At 45.8% G+C, this 17643-nt stretch overlaps 1 protein-coding gene across 1 annotated transcript in view; it reads right to left on the bottom strand.

Annotated features, from left to right (window-relative positions):
* The window catches only part of ARPC1A (actin related protein 2/3 complex subunit 1A), a 34126-nt gene extending 27350 nt beyond the window's left edge, over positions 1-6776 (bottom strand). Inside the window, exon 1 of the mRNA XM_001494582.7 lies at positions 451-6776. The gene's annotated coding sequence lies outside the window, so the exon portion shown is untranslated. The remainder of the gene's footprint in view (positions 1-450) is intronic.
* Positions 6777-17643: the final 10867 nt, after the last annotated feature.

Below are 17643 nucleotides of genomic sequence, written 5' to 3'. Positions count from 1 at the left end.
AAGGCTTGAGGGCTGCCCTAGACATCCCACGCGCGACGACTGCGTGCAGGGACCTATTCTAGATGCTAAAGAGAGAAATGAACGGGCCCTCGTGACGCTCGATCGGGGGAGGGGCTCCCATTCACCACAATTCCACAAATTGTGATGAACGCCCACAAGAGGTGCAAACAGGGCAATGGAAGCGCAGGAGGATTCGTTAGTTCTGGCAGTGAAGGAGGCTTGGAGCTCGCAGATCTTGGGAGATGCGATCTCTCAAGGGGATCCCAGGGGTTCGGCGGGCCCCACGGAGAACAGGCATCCCCGCCCCCTCAGGAGGCCGGGCAGGGAGACCCGGCCCGCCCCTCGGCCTCGAGCCCCGCGGCCTACGCCCCCGCCTCCCCGCCCCCGCGGGGGCCAGTCCGGGGCCGCAGACGCCGACAGAGCCAGAAGCTCGCCCCAGCTGCCCCTTACCTGGGGTCGGGGCAGTCCGGACGGGCTCGGAGCGGAGAATTCGCGGACTCTGGTCAGTCGACGCGAACAGGCTCCGGCGGGCGCGGGCGGAGGACCGAGGCCCAGAGGGAGCGGCTGACAGATCCCGGAAATGGCCAGGGCGCCTGCGCAGCGTGGCCGCGCGGGCGGTCTGCGCACGCGCACAGCTCGGGCGCGCGGCCCGGGTCCCGGGCGGGGGCTGGCGTGGGGAGGGTCGGGTCGTGGAGTGCCTGAAGCGGCGTCACACAACGGCTGGAGAATGGTGACGAGAGGGCGTGGACGTCTTACTCCGTTCCTCGAAAGAGCTCCTCAGACTCGCGGCCGGAAGTGTGGAGCCTTGGCGCTTTCACGAGTGCTGTTGTCAGGAAATGAATGACTGAGAATTGGGGCCTTTCGAGCCACATGGAGCCGACGAACGACTGCGTGCTTCTCCCCGCAGAGTGCCCCCGTCAGAGGCAGTCCCCCTCTGTGGAAAGCCCTCTCCGAGGAACCTTCTCGACCTTTCCTCGGTCAGATCACTTGTACCCTGCTCCCAAGATGGCGCCACAGGACAGAGGAATTGGGGGAATCTAGCAACTCCCCCCAAACACGTGCAGACAGAGCTTGCTGTGCCCATGTGGCTTCTAGAGATGCTCTGAATCCCACTTCCGGCCACACCCGCCGCCCTTGAACCTGTAGGAATTCTGGAGCAGCACCCCTGCCCTTGCGGCCACTGCGGATGGAACTGTGTGGTTCCCTGGGGTGCTTTGCAAGTTTGACCCCAATGCTTAGTGAACCCGTCAAATTCCCGATGTCACCGAGCCACACTGTGTTCTCTGGGGCTAGTTCATCCAGCTGTTCGTGGAGCACGCGTGCCCGGGAAGTAATTGGTGTCACTGTGTCCCGTGGCTACTAAGTCTTGGGTCCCAGGGAGATAGAGGAGAGATTGAGACGGCGGAAAGATCATTGTAGATTAACTGCCTCCTCCCGGAGACAAAGTCTTGGAAAAGGAAGGACAGCATCGCATGGAAGCAAGGATTCCTCGTGTGTCTGCAAGTTACATGAGCCAACCCGGAAGTATGTGGAGTTGGTACCCAGAGTCTACATGCCAACAGTGTTTTATTTAGATTCCACCTCTTTACAAAGGACAGTGCAGTTCCTTCTTCGAAGGAGTTTGTAATCTGGGTAGATGAGAATAACACATACAAATGAATAATACCGGATGTTTTATGATAGATGACAAGGGGAGAAATAACTTAGCCCCAGAAGAGTATCAATAAGCCCTTTAATATTAATCTCTGGTTCTATCTTTTGAGTTCGTGTTTTGCATTTTAGCCTAAGCAAGGCTTATCATTTGATGCATTTCATTTCATACTTTATGAGTCATCCCAGATGGTAGAATTTTACTGCTGAAGGGGCTCTTTGGGTGGAAACCATCTTATTCTATAACTGGGGAAACAGGACCAGAGGATTCTGAGATTTCATGAAAGTTTTGACACAGGTCAGCGGCAGTCCAGAGCCACTGTCCTGATGCCTAGTCCAGAGCATTTCGCATTATCCCATCATGCCTGGGTATAAGAGCCGTTGGGTTCTAAGGAGGGTGAGTTATTTTTAGTTTTTAGACTTGTGTAATGACACTGATTTAATATCCAAAATGAGGACTCTCCCTGTTAAAAAATTAGTTTCAAGGAAGGTGGTACTGAGAAATGGGAAATGGGAAGAAGTGAGGAGTTGGACACTGCCACGTGATGGTTTTGTCTGCTTTGTTGACTAAATTGGAACTGGAATAGGATTGAATTGGAATTTGGTCAAGCTTCATGCGATTAAATGTTTACTGAGTACACACCAAGTGCCAAGTCTTGTGTTAAGCATTTCCTGCAACGTGCTCAAGAGTTGATTAATATCTCTCTGTCCTCAAGGAACTTAAAATGGGTTAAGATCAGTTCACAGATAGTTTTAAATAGAAGGAAATGCACAGTGCCTCGAACCTGCAAGGTCCTGGTTAGTGTTTGTTGAATGAAACTATGAATGAATGAAATAAACAGTCTAGGATTTCAAAGAACACAGAGATTACCACCAGTTGGGAATGGGGGGGGAGGGGCTTGTATAGACACATCAGGACTATCACCAATTATAGATCCAAAAGATTATGTGTTTGCAAAGCCCTAAGGATTTCCTTCTGCTCAAGAGAGCTTTGGTTTAGTATCTGGAATGTGGGTTTGGAGAGTAAGAAGATTGGTTCTTACTTGTGCCACCAGCTGAACCACAGTGAACACTGAATGCCAATCTGCTTCCATTTCTGTCTTACGTGGGTCAGTGCCTGCCACCTACTCACCACAGAGACTGTTGGAAATATTATTGAATCAGTGCCTGTAAAAACTATGCATAAGCAAAAGGGTAAAAACATAAATGCATACTCTGTGTTAATCCTTAGGCTTTAGATATTGTCATATTTGCTGGGTATCGTGCCAAGGAGGGAAAGTTTCCTGTAGAAAGGATCTTCTACAATTCAGTGCAGAGGGATTGAAAAATGCAAGTGGATTTTTCCACTGTAGGCTGCTCACCCGGTTCATTTCCACAGCGCAGGGATGGGACCAGTTTATAGGGTGTCTAAGGGCATAAAGTAGTCCAGATGGTATATAAATAGCATGCTGTCACAAATACCATCCTTACAAGGCAAGCACATAAGCGTACTTATGAATACCAAGTATTGTTTTTCTGATTTGATAAATCTGCAGGCCATTGGTCTGTAAATCTGCTGGAGGCAGCGCCACTTCATACGCATTTTGTTTCTAACACTTTTTCCGTGTTGTTATGCAATCTTAGATTATTTTAATAAAAAGGTAGTATGATGGAGTGCTTAAGAGAGTTCATTGACTTTGGAAATAAATAGAACTGACTCTGCAGCTTACCAGCTATTATGACTTTGGGCAAGTCAATCAACTTCTCTAAGTTTATGGTCTATTTGTTTTGCTTTGAGGAAGATTAGCCCTGAGCTAACGTTTGCCGCCAATCCTCCTCTTTTTTGCTGAGGAAGACTGGCTCAGAGCTCACGTAGGTGCCCATCTTCCTCTACTTTATATGTGGGATGCCTACCACAACATGGCTTGCCAATCGGTGCCATGTCTGCACCTGGGATCCGAACTGGTGAACCGCGGGCTGCCAAAGCGGAAGGTGCGAACTTAACCGCTGTGCCACCGGGCCAGCCACTCTAAGTTCATTGTCAAATGAGGGTAATGGTTCCCACCTCTTAGGGTTGTTCTAAGGATTAAAATAGACAATGTACATAAAGTGCTTGACAGTTCTTGACACATTAAAAGCACTCAATAAATTGTGGCAATTATTATTCAAACATATTGTACCAAGTTGATTGTCATAATTTACTATTTCCCAGTTGTTTTTCCCCAGTCTGTGGCTTCTCTTCATTCATTCTCTTGATGTCTTTCAAAGAGCGGAAGTTTTTAATTTTGAGGAAGTCTGTTTATCAGATGTCATGGCTAAGAAATCTTTGCCTAATCCTAGGTTATATTGATTTTCTCCTCGTTTTTTCTAGAAGTTTTATAGTTTTTCATTGATTTTAGACCTTATGTTTTTGATGTGTTGCCCTTAACCTAAACTTGCGTTGCTGGGAGAAGTCCTACTTCGTCTTGATATATTATTCTTTTTATACGTTATTGTATTCAGTTGCTAAAATTTTCTTAAGAATTTAACAATTTAAAATTTAATTTAAAATCTTTGCTTATGAAGGATGTTGTTTTGTAGTTTGCTTTTCTTGTAATTTCTAGTTTTGGTCTCAGGAATTCTGGCCTCATAAAATGGGTTCAGAATTATTTCTTTCTCTTCAGTTTTCTGGAAGATTTTGTATAGATTTGGCATTTCTTAGTTTCTAAACATGGGAGTTTTAAGTTATATTTTTGTTAGTGATTTCTACCTCAATTGCATAATTTCCAGCTTCATTACTCGTTTGTTTTTGCTTCTTATTCTTTCAGTTACTAAGAAAGGTGTGTTAATGTCTCCCAAATGATTCTGGATTTATCTGTTTCCTCTCTAATTCTGTCTTTTTTTTTTCCCAAAGATTGGCCCCTGAGCTAACAACTGTTGCCAATCTTTTTTTTTCTTCTTCTTCTCTCCAAAGCCCCCCAGTACATAGTTGTCGATTCTAGTTGTAGATCCTTCTAGCGGTGCTATATGGGACGCCACCTCAGCATGGCCTGATGAGTGGGGCTAGGTCCGTGCCCAGGATCCAAACCAGCAAAACCCTGGGCCGCCAAAGTGGAACTCACGAGCTTTGCTTGGCCACGGGGCCAGCCCTTAATTCTGTCATTTTTTTCTTTTCTTCTTTTTTTTTTTTTTGAGGAAGATTAGCCCTGAGCTAACATCTGCCAATCCTCCTCTTTTTTTTTTTTTTTTTTTTTTTGCTGAGGAAGACTGGCTCTGAGCTAACATCTGTGTCCATCTTCCTCTACTTTATATGTGGGATGCCTACCACAGCATGGCTTGCCAAGCGGTGCCGTGTCTGCACGCGGGATCCAAACCAGCGAACCCCAGGTTGCCGAAGTAGAACGTGTGAACTTAACTGCTGCACCACCGGGCCGGCCCCTAATTCTGTCATTTTTAAAACTGTACTTTGAGGCTATATCATAGGTGTCTCTGTGTTATAAAATTCATCTTCTGATGAATGTTTTTTCATTATGAATTGTTCCTTTCTAACAGTGCTTTTTGTCTTAACATGTACGTCTCTGATATTAATGTAGCTATACTAGCCTTCTTTTCATTAGTGTTTGCGTAGTGTATCTTTTTCTCTCTTTTTGCTTTCAGCTTTTCTGTTACCTTATGTTTTTAGATGTGTTGCCCTTAACATATAGCTGCATTTTATTTTTATAGCGTATTTATCTCTTGACTGAAATATCCAGTCCACTTACGTTTTAAGTAATTAATGATATATTTGAGTTTAACTCTACCATCTTTTTATATGCTTGATTTTTCTCCTGGCTATTCTGTTTCTTTTTCTCTTCTTTCCTGCCTTTTTTTGCGTTGATTATTTTTTATTATTCCATTTTCAAGGACTGATTCAGAGGTGTGCTGGAGCTGGCTCACACCGGCTCAGGAGAGCCAGTTGTGCCCATCTCTTCCCAACTCCATGTTCAGTAACCTCTTGTTGGTAGCTTGAGATCAGCCAGCATAGAAAGTAGCAAAGGATGCAGATCAGGGCTTTTGTCCTGTGGAGAGTTGGTTGTTAAACATTTACCAGCACACCACTGATTAGTACTTTCTCTTCCTGGATACTGCAAAGGTCTTAGAAAAGCTTAACTCCATTATTAGCCTTCTTCACAGTTATATTCTGTTCTTGTCATGCATTTTAACTCTATAGTAAATACATTTTGCTATGGAGATTGACATGTAAATCAGTAGAATGAATAAAACAGATTGCCCTCCGTAATTTTGGTGGGCCTTATCCAGTCAGTTGAAGACTTGAATAGAACAAAAGGCTGACCTCCCCCAAGTAAGAGAATTCTATCTGCCTGACAGCCTTTGAACTGGAACATTGGCTCTTTCTGGTTCCACAGCAGCTTCTGGCCTCCAGAGTCAAACTGGGACGTCAGCTCTGCAGAGTTTTTCTCACTAGCCTCCATAATCATGTGAGCCAATTCTTTATAATAAAGTCTCTTTATATCTATCTGCCTACCTGTATATCTCTATCTGCGTGTCTGTCTATCTGTCTCTCTCTCTCTCTCCTATTGGTTCCATTTCTCTGGAGAACTCTGACGAGTACAAGAGACATTTGCCAGAACTCTCATCCTTGGAGGGCCCTGGATTCCAGCTTTTGTCTCTGTGGTCATGATAGGCTGTTCAAAGTACTTCTCAGGCTCTCAGCCATCTGTTCTGGAATCAGCAAATAGCCCTTGGGGTAAAGCAGTCCTAAAATGCTGGGCTCACTCTCTGATGTTCTCTTTCCTCTTGGATATTGACCTGCTATTTACTACCTTATCACCTCTCTCTTATCTTTGAGTAGATGTTTTGTATATTTTGTCCACCTTTCTAATTGTCATTAGAGAGTTTTCTGTTGCCCTATTTCTCCATTACCAGAATCATTTGTTAAGTAACCATTTAAAAAAGTCATTTTATTTTGTGAAATCCTATTGCCTTAATTACATATCGTTAACACATTATTACGTTGTTTATTTGCTCTGTAGTACATGTTTGTTGCAAGTTAAAGGGAATACTTAATTCTCATCCAATAGAGCGTATATTGTTGTGTACTCCTCGCAGAAGCAATCACGGTGGAGTTCAAGTGTTAAATAATTGGGTAACTGGTGTTTAAAATGTTTATCTTATGCAGAAGTGTTTGGAGAATTATTTTTAGGTGTTTAAAGAGGGTTTGAGCGATATTTAGAGAAATTGGTTGGGAGTTTTTGGACAGGCGGTGAGTGCATTCTTATTTTCTCGTTTAAAAGAATGTGATATAGGCTCCTTTGATCTTAGAATTATTTTCAGGAATGGATTAGCCCGTGATGACTATGGTTGTAACTGCAGCACATAGCATACCTCTGATTTTGCGAAGATGTCGGCAAAAGCTGAGTAATTCCACTCCTGGAGAGAAGTTGACCCACAAAAACAGTGTCTCTCCAGGAACAAATTTAAAGTGGTAGAAAATTGCAAGTCTAATGATTATTTTTGTAAGAACACCGAATGAAATAGCTGGTTTGCTCGTGGGCGTAACTGTCCTTGTTTGAATCCTGCTTCTGGGCCTGACGCTTAGATGGTGATGAACCCAAGTGTCTGCCTCCGTCTGCACACACTCCCTAAGTGATCTCCCAAGCTCTTGGCTTCAGTTAGCACCCACAGGTCGCCGACCCTCAGAGGTGTGTCTCACTTCGTTCCTGACCCCTGATTGTTCTGACTACTACTGAGCTTCTCCACCTGGTTTCTCATCGGCTCCCGCTCCGATTCAATACCTACAACCTGTTATTTCTCTTCCCTTCCTCTCATGAGATTCTACTGTCCTCTCTACCTCTCACTTTGTCATCTTCTACCATACACTGATTACTGACACGCAGGCAGTTGCCAAGTCATATCAAATCTATCACCTATGTATTTCTTTTTTTTTCCCACAGTAAAACTTGCAAACCTACAGAAAAGTTACAAGAATAGTATATGGCATATCGATATCCCTATTTACTTCGATTCACCAGCTGTTAACATTTTGTCACGTTTGCTTTATCTCTTTATATATATATAAGTAATAATAAAAATGGTTATTATCATTATTATTTGTTGAACCATTTGTAAGTCACAGACATCATCACTCTTCATCCCTAAATACTTCAGGGTGCACCTCTGAAGAACAAGGACCTTCTCTTACATAACTATAATACAATGATCAAATTCAGGACATTTGACAGTAATTCAATATTATTTACTATAATAATAATATAAGTTAATTACAGACTTAATTATATAACATAATGTATAAGTTCGTCTTCAGATTTCAAGTTATTCCAATAATATCCTTTCTAGCAATTTTTTTCCTTGATCCCAAAGCCAACCCAAGATCATTTGTTGCAGCTGGTTGTCATGTTTCTTTAGTCTAATCTGAAGTAGTTCCTCAGCCCTTTTTTCTCATTGCCTTTCACAGCACTGACAGTCTTTAAGAGCCCACACCAATTATTTTATAGAATATTCTTAGTTGGGGTGGACACCGCCTTAATCAAGTGATCAAAGTTAACAACACAGTGGCACACATTGACATCATATGTCTTCTGGTGTGATGCAGTGGATGGGACACAACTTTGCTTATGTGGTATTCCTGCCAAAAATGCATAACCTGAATCAAATCATGACAAACCTCCCTTGCCCTCCGAATAAAATCCATACTCCATAATGTCACCAAGATCTCTCGTGCTCTGTCACCTTCATCTCTCACCATGTCCTCTGTGTGGCAGACACTCTAGCTATCCACATTTCCCCTTTCCCCCCTTGGATTCCCACTTTTGTTGAGGTGGCTCTCGGGGAGGCTGGGCCCTTCGCCAGTCCAGGGAATGAACCACAATTGGTCCATATCTTATGTGGCAACCCCATTACCATTGCTGCTGGTCCGTTTAGGGATGGGCGTGTGACCCATTTCTGCCAATGACTCAAGAGGAAGTCTCTGGGGAGCTTTTTGCTCCTTGATAACAAGGATGGTGAGGAAGTCTTTATGCTTTTCCTATCTTGAACGTGGTTGTGGGAAGATACGACGGTTAGAGCTGGGGCAACTGTCTTGACAGACCCAAGGGTAAAGCAGAGTGGAAAGGGAAGACCTGCATGCTTCCCATGGCACTGATTCTGAAACCACCTGTGACTGCAGGGGTTGGTGTGTGAGATCATTGAATGTCTCTTGTTTGCGCCATTGTTGGCTTGGGTGCTGCTACTTGCCACCAAGCACACACTTAGCTGGTCCTCCCCACTTCCACCTTCCGTTCCCGCATGCCCTCCCTCCCCTTGATGCCTAACTCCTACTCATCCTTAGACTTCGGCAAAGATATGATTTCCTCCAGATCGCCTTCCTTTGTCTTCCAAGACTGGGCTGAGTGCCTCTCCTGTAGCATCCTGCACCTACCCCCACCGTAGCCTTCCTAATTACTAAACCTAATTCTTATAATACAGTTTTCCCCCTGGTCTAAATGTCTGGTTACTATTTTGCTACCTATATTTAAAGGTGGGTTTTTTAAATGCCTGTAGAGAAAAGTTTTGTAGAATGACTACTCCAAAGCAGCAGGGTACATTTTTCGTTAGCCTAAGCCAGGGTTTAGGAAGTAGAGGAAAGACTGGTCCCTTCTAACAGCCAGCAGGTTCCCTTCCAATGTTGTGATTCTACCGTAACTCAAGGTTGGCCTTTCCACAACAGATCTCCAGCCCCCATTCCTGGTAGCTTGTGGGTGGAAGGGTCAGGGGTCTTTGTGACGATTTAGTGATTTCTGGAAACACCCAAGGGTGTGCTCCATCGGAAGACCCAGGATTGATTCCCATGGGAAAGGAGGAGGAAGATGATTGGTAGTTTTAAATGTACCCAGGATTTTTTTTAATCGAGTGTGATAAGACACACAGACATGGAAATGATAGTCATGAAGGAAGACGTTTTTATACTCAGATTCACCATTAGAAGCAGGAGGCACAGCATGGCCTGCCTCTCAGGGCCACGTGGGGAAGCACCAGGGCCGGTCAGGAGGCAGAGGAGTGAGGGGACAAGCCTTTGTTGTGGTTTCCATGGGAAGGACTGGGCAAGGCAGGGTACGCAGGTTTAGGATTGGCTAGTTTGAATAATTTCAGTGGGCTCTGGGGCATAGGAGCTGTTCCCGGTTGTCTGGTACCTGGCCCTGGGATGATTAGGGCAAGGGGATATTGCCTCCTAGAATATAAGAGCTAGACGGAGGAGGTGGTTTGGAGTGGGGGTTCTGGATTGGTTAGTCTGTGTATGAAAGCTGTCTGCCATCTCTAAGAATTGGCTAGCCCTGGGAGAGGCAGTGTCTCCTCAGTCAGGGAAGCCCCAGGTGCTGGAGCGCCAAGAATACAGAAAATAAGAAAATACAGTTAATACAAAATTTAGCAGCCTTAAAAGCTAGCACAAAACATTTAGCAAAACCATTCAGATAGTCTTCGCTCCATTTACTCTGCAGAACATGGTGCCAGTGCCCTGATTTCAATCATCGTGAATACTAATTAATGTTATTATATTGCAAGGCTATAGATTATATCCTTTTAGGCCTTCAGGCCGTTCTGAAATTACATGTCCCTAGGCAAAAACAGCATATATATATGTGCCTAAGTTAAGGTCTATTTTCCTGTAAATACTGGGTCAGAAACCTCACCTCATCTCATGCTACAAAGAATTTCTGGCTCTGCCGCTAACTGAATGGTGGTGGGCAAGTCAGTTAGCCTTCTACATTCCCCGCCCCGTCCAGCAAAGTGAGGAGCTGCTCTGGACTTCTCTGAGTGTGGCGAGACCAAAGGTGGACTCTCCTCCAGGAAACAGTGATGAGGTCTTAAAACCTCATGGAACGCCGCTTGCATTTTTCCAGCAAGAGGCCTGTTCCTGTCAGCTACTAGACTGACAGGCCCCGCCAAGCCTCCCTGGGGAGGTCAAGTGTTGAAGTCCTACGGAATGCTCGAAGAAACTTGGCAAGTGTCATGCATAATAGGCTCTGTGCCGAGTTGTCTTGTTTAAACTACACAGCCCCACGAGGCGGATGCTGTTATCATTCCTCATTTAATAGTTGAGAAAACAGGACGTGAGATAGGTTAAGTTGCCCAAGGTCACACTGCTGGGAAAATGGAACCCATATCTGTCTGACTTCAAAGTATAAGAATTAGACTTATTTTATATAATTATAAAGGTGAAGACCAGATCCAAATAAGGGCAAAATAGAGGGAGACATGTTCTGGTTCGATATTAGGTGGGACTTTTGAACCACAATTGTCAGTCAAAACTGCCATGAGCAGCCTTTTTTCCCTGGAAAAACGGTACACGTTGGATTACCGTTTTTTCAGAGATGTTATGGCTGAGAATTGGAATAGACACTCTGAATGCCTCTTCGAGCCCTAAAATTCTAGTATAATTCTAAGATTCCGTGATTTGGCGTCCCCCAGGAAATTCACACACAGCAGTAGGGGACCCCACCACCAGAGGGCGGTGTCTTCACATTTGGCTCATTTGCACAGAAGGAACCGAACGCGGTTCCCTGTGGAGCTCCCTGGAGAGCACCAAGTTTAGAACCATCACAGGGGAGATATGGGCCTGTGTGAAGATGGAGAGGGATCCACCAACGGAATATTAATATCCTTTCCCACTCCAGCCAACAATGAAATCAACAATGATTTCAATAATGATTCTGGAGAAGAGAAAACTTGGAGGGACCATGAGAACTGTCTTCCCTTAAGGTTGTTCTGCAGGGTCCTGGGTATCAAAACCAGGATTAGAAAAGGGGATACCACCAGGGGGCAGGCCTTAGCTTGATTTAAGGGAGAACTTTCTGGCAACATCAGGAAGGACTACCTTAGGAGGCAACTCACTCTCCATCATTCACTGACTCCACGTGTATTTACCTTGCACCCATTTCAAGCCTGGCACTCTCTAGTTGCTGAGGATACAGCTCTGAATGAAACACACAAAACTGCCTGCCCTTCCAGAACGGACATGCCCGTGTCTGAGCATCCTGGGAGATGCTGAGGCAGAGCATGCAGAAGCCTTGTGGATGGTTAGCCTGCTGATCTTAACATCCTTCAAGGGATCCCATAACTTTCTCTGCTTTATGAAATCTAGTTTGTCTTCATATCTCTGATATACACTTCCAAAATTTGCAAAGCACCTCATTAAGACTACATAGATTTCACTGTTTCCAATAGAAACAAGCCTGTGAATTAGGATATAGGGACATAACAGAACTCTGCTATATTGTAAAAATTGCCTTCTGATTTGGAAGTCTTAGGAAAATAAAATTTCTTCACACAAGGACTCGCCCCATGGCTGAGTGGTTAAGTTCGCGTGCTCTGCTTTGGTGGCCCAGGGATTCGCTGGTTCGGATCCTGGGCATGGACATGGCACCACTCATTAGGCCACTCTGAGGTGGCGTCCCATGCGCCACAACTAGAAGGACCCACAACTAAAATATACAACTATGTCCTGGGGGGATTTGGGGAGAAAAAGCAAAAAAAAAAAAATATTGGCAACAGTTGTTGGCTCAGGTGTCAATCTTAAAAAAAAAAAGTTTCTTCACATAAAAACAATCTCCAGTCAGTCTATTTTTTGTGTTTCCTTTATTTAAGCTGCATTGGGACAAGGTATTAAAATTGTCCATGTGAGGAATTATTTCTAGAGAACAGCCAGGTCACACAGACATTACATATTCCGTCCTTGACATGAACATGTAGCATCTCAACTAAAACAGACCCAGTCACTGTTAGCTAAGTGCTTACACAGCATGATGCAGGCTCAGAGAAGCCAGGCTAATTTTAACTCCTCTAATGGCTGGCTATTTACATCCCCAAACCCATTTCCCCCACAGCTATCTTTGTTCTTTAGCACCTGTCTCTTTCTGGCTTGCACTTTCCTTTGCATAGTAAACATTCTCAGGATAGACCCAGTTTTCCATTTTCGTATATTTTTCCTCTCAATGGTCTGCTGTTAAGATCTGTATCACCCTGGAAGGGAAAAGAGAGGGTGAGAACATCCTCATGGGCCAGAGCTGGGAGTTCTGACATCTGTGCCCCCTTCTTGCTGGAAAAGACAGCACCCCAAGATGCCTGGGCTGCTTCTGCACAGGGTTCTTTCCTTGAAATGGACACCTTTGGTATACCTGGCTCATTCTGCATGAGGCTGTGAGGGTTTAGAGACACCTTGTTTGGGCTTGGCTTGCCCAAGTAGGCCTGAACCCTACACAGGCCATTGAGAGGGCCAGAGTACAATGCCCCATGATGCAGTGCTCACCTGCCTGCCTGTGGTGTCTCCTGAGGGGCCAGAGGCTTGCTTTCCTGTTGTGATGTGTCTTCCCGAGAAGGAATAGCTATTGCTCATTATATCCCACAAACAGATTTTTTAAATTAACAAGGTTTCCTCATGGAGATTATGGAATGCTTGCACTCAGCAGGGCCCTTCACAGCCTTACCCATGCTTATCCCACCAGCTTCGCCTCCCACCCCATCCAGCACTCTCGCTTCATCCTGGGCCCCTCTTCTCCAGTCCTGCTGTACCTTTGTGCAAATCCCACCTCCGCACTTTTGCATGTGTTGGGCCTTCTATCTGGAATTCCCTTCTTTCCTTCTCTACCTGGTGAGGCATCAGTTTTATTTATTCTTTGTAATTTCCATTACATTTTTTTCTTTTATTTTAATTAATTTCAGAGACTAATACTTTTGTAAAATACACCGACCGTGCACTTGGTTGTCATGGCAGTATCATTTGCTATCAAAATTTCTAAAAACTTCCTCAGTTTCTGTACTTCTCTTGTCTCAGGCAGGTAACAAAGGGGGGGCCACCCATTGAGTAGCACGGCTCTAGACTCTTGTACCGTTGTGTCCTCTTTGCGGCTAGTCCACCCAGCCACCTCAGGTTGAGCCAGTGGGTCTTCCTCTGTGATCCTCTCCCATGAGATGCAAACACTGCATCCCAAAACAGTCACTCACAGCCTTGTGGTAATTGATGTTTGCGTCTACCGCCACCAGATTCTGAATTCCACAAGGGAGGACGTCCTTTCTTAATCATCTCTATATCCCAGAGTACAGGCCTGGCTCATATCAGAGCTTGGTCGATATTTGTGAGACTAAATATAATGCCACTTTGGAAAACTAAACTCTGTGGGGTCTTGGCTCAGTGCTGACCCATGTACCAGTTTGCTTAAGACATGTCACGGCTCCTGATGGCGTATCTAGCCCTGTGACCAAGGGGAAATGAGATAGAGGAGTGAGGATGGATCAGGACATAGAGAGCAGACCCCTGGGGCGCAGCCTCGTCACCTGTGGGTGCCGTTGGCAGGACTGTGGCCCGGTGGTGTGGAGACAGAGCAATTGGACCAGGGCCAGCAGACCCCAGGAATAAACAGTTGCCAAGCCAGGGCAGGGGATCTGCTTTACATGGTGTCTAATCCTAGAGGCTACGACTCAGCAGGAGGGAGGAGCTGAAATGCCTCCTGAGTCCGGGTCGGGCAGGAAGCCTCCTGAGTAACCCCTACCCAGGTAGAGCTCAACAGAAGGGACCAGTTTCAGGTTTTTGCCCTGAAAGGAGGTGGTTACACATTAATCATAGGACTGATCCAGAGGCAAGCCTCTGGTTTCCTTGACTTCCTGAGCTAACCATTATTTATGAGAGAATTAAGAAAAAGACTCTGTGTCCTATTTTTTGTTTCCTCCCTAAGGAAATGGTAAGAAAAGGCTCAACTTGAATTCAAAGGTCAATGGGGTTATCACTTTTGGCTAAAACCCAAACTGACCCAGTCCTGAGAGATGGACAGCAGGGACCTTCCCCTCGCCAAGGGCTGACTCAACCAGATGTTTGAACGCAGCCAGAAAAAATTTCCCAGAATCCGTGGAGATTGTACATCAACACTGAGGCTCCTGATCTCTGCTCCTCCAACCTAAACCAAGGCCTTGATCTCGAGTTGTCCTGGTTAATCCTAAATGGACGGCAGCCTCATCAGTATCCACAGTAACTAAAATACAGTCACGTGCTGCATAATGACATTACGGTCAACGACGGACCGCATGTGCAACGGTGGTCCCACAAATTAGTACCATAGCCTGTGCGTGTAGTGGGCTATCCCATCTAGGTTTGTGTAAGTGCACTCTGTGATGTTCGTGCAATGACAAAATCGCCTAAGGACGCATTTCTCAGAACATATCCCTGTCGTTCAGCGCCATGACTGTAAACCACAGCTTGCCTTTCCATAGCACGGGGCTTGTATGACGATGGGCAAGTCACTGAACTTCTCTGAGCTCGTTTTCCTCATCTGACAAACATATTTATACCTACCTCATAAGATGAATAAGGTAGAGAAAATCATTGACCATGTGCCTTGCTCCTGTAAAGGTAGGAGAAACCTCTGCTCCACGGCTCTGGGCTTCTGTAAGCGGAGATTTCTGCTACAGCATCGGTTCTCAAACTTGATCATCCATCTGCATCACCTGGAGGGCTGGTTAAACCACAGATGCTGGGCCCTACTCCAAAGCTTCTGAGTCAGTGGTTCTGGAGGGAAGCCTAGGAATTTGCATTTCTAACAAGTTCGCAGGTGATGCTGAGGTTGCCGCTGTTCCAAAGGATGATGTTTTGGGAGCCACTGCTCTAGAATAATGTTCTTTGCCTCTCTCCTCACCCTTCTGTTGTTCCTCTCATGGGAAGAGGAATCATTTATCCTGTGTTTGAAAGGAGGAGCCAGGAAGGCATCTGGCCTTTCCTTTTGGGTCTACCTGCAGGGGCGATGAGTTCCGGTCATTCCTCCACTTGGAAAAGGGGATGCTCCCCAGGGAGCAGGGCTGTGGTTGTTCAGTTCTGCAGGTTCCTTTAATTCTGGGGTGAAGTACATGGATGCCCATGGTGGACACCCATTAAATTCTCAATCTAGAATTACAGCATAATAAAACTAGCATTTTGACTTATATATTTGTCTCCTGTATTTTTTCTCAATTGGTTCTGAACTAAGGAAAATAAGAAAAGACTATTTTAAATTGTCCCCCTAAAATCCTACCTGCACTCAGTGCTCAAGAAATGGCAGCTGCGATGATTATTTCCTTAATGTTAGAAACCTAAATTCAACCAGTATTAATGAAATCCTCAGGACTAATGATATTGTGGGGGGATGTGAAAGATGCATACACACTGCCTGTAAGCTTGCAAATGTGCCTATGGTTCTCCAGTGAAAACTCAGCTCCTATCTGCCAGGCCTAGTGTCAAGTGGCATCAGACACAGAACCTGCCTTCAAAGAGCTTCCAATCAGAAGGGGGAGCACGTGACCACCAGCACCTGTGATCCAGGTGGACAGCACCATGCCCGAGAGCTTTGAGAATCTGGAGAGGGAGTGTTGTAGCTGAAGGAACACGGGAAACTTCAGGGTTCCCCTTCCATGAGATCACAGCATGACAGATGGGAAGCCAGGAAGCACAGAAGTTGGAAACAGCAAAGCAGGAGCAGGGAAGGTGAGCTTGGAGCAAGAGCATTGAGAGTGGAGTCCACGCCTACCGGCCGTGGGCTGGGACATGAAGAAGCTCACTCTTCAGAAAGGGTTTTGCTGGAGCCTATCTCAGACGCCTGGATGATCTCCTCAGAGGTGATGCCTTTGCCAGCCACGTGGTGTCTGGTGCACAGCTTGTTCAGGGCAGTCTCCGCCATGCCGGCCAGCTCCCTGGCATCATCCAGCTGGTGCACTGTCTTCCTGTAGAGAGCCAAGGTCTGGTTGGCCTGCTCCTCCTGAGGCAAAGGCACAGGGGTGTAAACTGGGCTTGTTCTGGTTAGATGTGCATTGTTATCGGTCTACATGGACATCTAAGAGTCCAGTCATTCTGTAAGGCTTGTTACAAAACAGCAGTCCCGGGTCACGGGCATCCTACAGCCCACCATGGACAACCACCATCAACGCATTCAGCTGATTCTTTTTGGCCTTGGTGTTCATATTTCTAAATAAAATATGCTCTGTTGCCGCTTCTATAACTTGTGGTTTTAGACACTAGCTATTGTTACCCCACATGGAAGATGTGGATTTAGCACTTTTCCCAGCCCCCACCACACATTTCCTATCTGCGTGTCTGCCCAGTAGACTCATAATGTCATTTTGGTTAGAACCATATTTGCTGTAAGTGTGGCCCTTATTGAGCTTTTTGGGAAGGGTGTTGGGTGCGTGGGTGGCTGATGGATTCAATGCGGTGGCCCCAGAACTGGCATCAAATGACAACAGAATCAAATATCTATGTCCTGGAGTCGTGGGGTGGGGTGGACGTGTGGTGTAGAGTTGAGACTTGAAGCTACCATCTGCTAACCATTTGACTTTAACGATCACTAGCATAACATAAATATCTCACTCTGGGCTGATTCCTCACCTGTGAAATGGACTAAGAATATCAGCCTTCCTGCCTCACTTTGGGAGGATCAATCCTTGTGTTCAACAGTATGACCAGGAAGGAGAGGTTATCCCAGCAGAGGCCACAAGGGGTCGTGGAAGCAAGACAAAGGCAGTCAAGACCCTTCCCCGTTTTAGATCACACCCTGCAGGGTGTGCTTAGCTAGCATGGATGTTCTTAGGGGACATTTCCATTGTTCACATGCTCTTATCTCCAGCGTGTAGTGTCCACTCCACTTCCCACACAATAGCGAGGATGAAGTGCCGTGGACACGAAGCTCCTGGGAGTCATCTTTTGGCCAATACTTGATTCCTTCCCTGTGGTCAATTCTAATCAAGGCTCTCCACCGGGGCTGGAGAGAGAGGCAGGTTAGGGACACGCGGGAGCAATCTTCAATCTGCCTCTTCAATCTGCCACTTGTAGGCCTTCAGCTTGTCCTGCAGCTTCTCCACCAGGTCCTGCGTGCGCTGGGTGGTCTCGTGGTCCTCCTCCGTCTGGGAGACCAGCTCTTTGAGGTGGCACTCGTTCTTCCGCAGTGTCTTACCATCTCCATGTGCCATTTCTGCCTGCTGTCCAGCTCCATCTCTAGTTCCTTGATCTGCAGAAGAGAGGAATGT

Source organism: Equus caballus, chromosome 13, assembly GCF_041296265.1.
Source record: "Equus caballus isolate H_3958 breed thoroughbred chromosome 13, TB-T2T, whole genome shotgun sequence".
Taxonomy (NCBI): Eukaryota; Metazoa; Chordata; class Mammalia; order Perissodactyla; family Equidae; genus Equus; species Equus caballus.
Note: the sequence above shows the minus strand (reverse complement) of the source record. Positions and strands in the feature narration are given on the sequence as shown.